The sequence below is a fragment of the Tiliqua scincoides genome, chromosome 10 (genome assembly GCF_035046505.1).
Source record: "Tiliqua scincoides isolate rTilSci1 chromosome 10, rTilSci1.hap2, whole genome shotgun sequence".
In the NCBI taxonomy this organism is placed as follows: Eukaryota; Metazoa; Chordata; class Lepidosauria; order Squamata; family Scincidae; genus Tiliqua; species Tiliqua scincoides.
The window spans coordinates 13,604,169-13,606,217 of record NC_089830.1 but is presented as its reverse complement, the minus strand read 5'-3'; the positions used below and the strand labels follow the sequence as shown (position 1 = coordinate 13,606,217).

General features: G+C 49.4%; 1 pseudogene; it reads right to left on the bottom strand.

The window, feature by feature from the left end:
- Positions 1-1,163: 1,163 nt before the first annotated feature.
- On the bottom strand, positions 1,164-1,280 carry LOC136661967 (5S ribosomal RNA; annotated as a pseudogene).
- Positions 1,281-2,049: the final 769 nt, after the last annotated feature.

Genomic DNA, 2,049 nt, shown 5'->3' with positions numbered 1-2,049 from the left:
GGAGGGCAAATCAGAAGCCTGGACAGGTAGAAGATGATGGCTGCAATGCTAACCACACTTTCCTGAGAGTAAGCCCCAGTGAACAAAATAGGACTTACTTCTGAGTACACCTGGTTAGCCTCGTGCCCGATGGGTACGAAGCCCAAGGATCGACTCTAGACGCTACGGGGACGATTGGCCATTCAGAACCTTCCAAGGTTTTGTGGGAAAATCTAAACTAGGGATTCTTAACCAGGGTTATCCATACCCTTTGGAGGTACCAGAACCCAATGAGGGAGGTATGGGACTCAGGCTGCAATCCTAACCACACTTTCCTGAGAGTAAGCCCCATTGAACAAAACAGGACTTACTTCTGAGTAGACCTGGTTAGGATTGTGCTCTCAATCTCTGAACAATTTAAAAAAATTGTTGTTAGATTAGGTGATTAACTATTACCATTATTTATATGGATAAGATTATTAAGTATCACCACTGTCAATGCAGATTGAGGCATTCTGATCCTTGCTATCCATATGTAAAGTAGAACCCCGCTGCTGACAAAATAGTGGTACCTAATAGGACTGGTGATGATGCTGATTCCTACAGACTAGTGAAGAAGGTATGGGGACACACTGGGCAATCTATGGGGGGTGGGGGGTCTGTAATAGTAAAAGGGTTAAGAACCCTGAACTAAGCAGTGTGGGTTTAAAATCATGGGTTCAATAACTCTACATTCTAACTACTTTGGCACACATGCATTCCACCTTTTCATCCAACTTCACAAATAATATCTGGTTTCTTTGGCATATGACATACCCTACTGCCTTTCCAAAGACTGGGGCTGGCCTTCTGAGGTGAGGGGAAGTTGTACACAGCCTGCCCAGGCCTCAGAAGGTCTTTGAAAAGCACTTCCAGCTTTGGTTGAAAACCAGGGGTGCCTTCAGGACTCCAGAAGGTCTCCAGGAGGCTTTATGAGGTGCAGGGACACTGCAGGCTACCTCCTCGCACCTCAGAAGGTCAGCCAGAGTCTTCAGAAAGACATTTTGTGATAACCTGGAAGTGCCTCTCCAAAGGCTCTGGCTGAACTCAGAAGACCTCCTAGACACGACTTCCAGTCATGCCTGGGAGGTCCTCTGAGGTCCTCCAGTGGTTGGCAACCTTCAGTCTCGAAAGACTATGGTAGAAGCCTACAGCACCCGGTATTCCCAAGCGGTCTCCCGTCCAAGTACTAACCAGGCCTGACCCTGCTTAGCTTCCGAGATCAGATGAGATCAGGCATGTGCAGGGCAACAGTTGCTGCTCCAGTGTGGGCTTGCAATCCATGTTGAGTCAACTCCATGGATCACAACTCCATGGATAAGGAGGACCATCTGGTACATTCAGGCCTGGTTAAGGCATGAGGGTGGAGGGCAAAGGCGAGTCAAGCACTTACAATCCTGTCGGGGGGTGGGACGCTCCCCACCAAACACTCCAGCCGTGCCTTGGCCCCCACTGCAGTCTGCAGGCTTGGTTCCGCGCCGATAATGGGCGGCCCTGAGGAAAAGACAAAAATGACGGATGCAATCAGGTCTGGTCAGATTTCCGCCAGGCTCACTGCAATAGGTTGCTGTGCATGACCTGGTTCCAAGACCCCTCACCATTCACAGCTAGTGCCTTCTCAGCCACTCCAATGCGTGGCACGATGGTTTTGCAGACGTACGTGCCGGCATCTTCCTGCGTCACAGCCTTGAGGTGTAGCGCGTTTCCATTGCTCGACACCTGTGGGTACAAGTGAATTCAGATTTATTTACTGAAATGAAGGGATCAGTGCTCTTTTTCCAGCCCAAAAAAGGATACCCGGCCTCAGTTATCTAACCAGGGAACAGAACATCCTAAACTGAAGGCCTGTTTGGACAGAAGGGCTTCACAATTTTTCTGAGGATTCAAAGTGGGTGGGTCTCCTGGTGCCACAACCAAAACTGTGTCCTGTGTGTTCACAGGCTCAGTTCAGGTGGGGAGGAAGGCAGAAAGGGGTGCCCCCCGTTGACCTTGGCAGACAGTCAGAATAAAGCAAAGGTTCTATATCTCTCT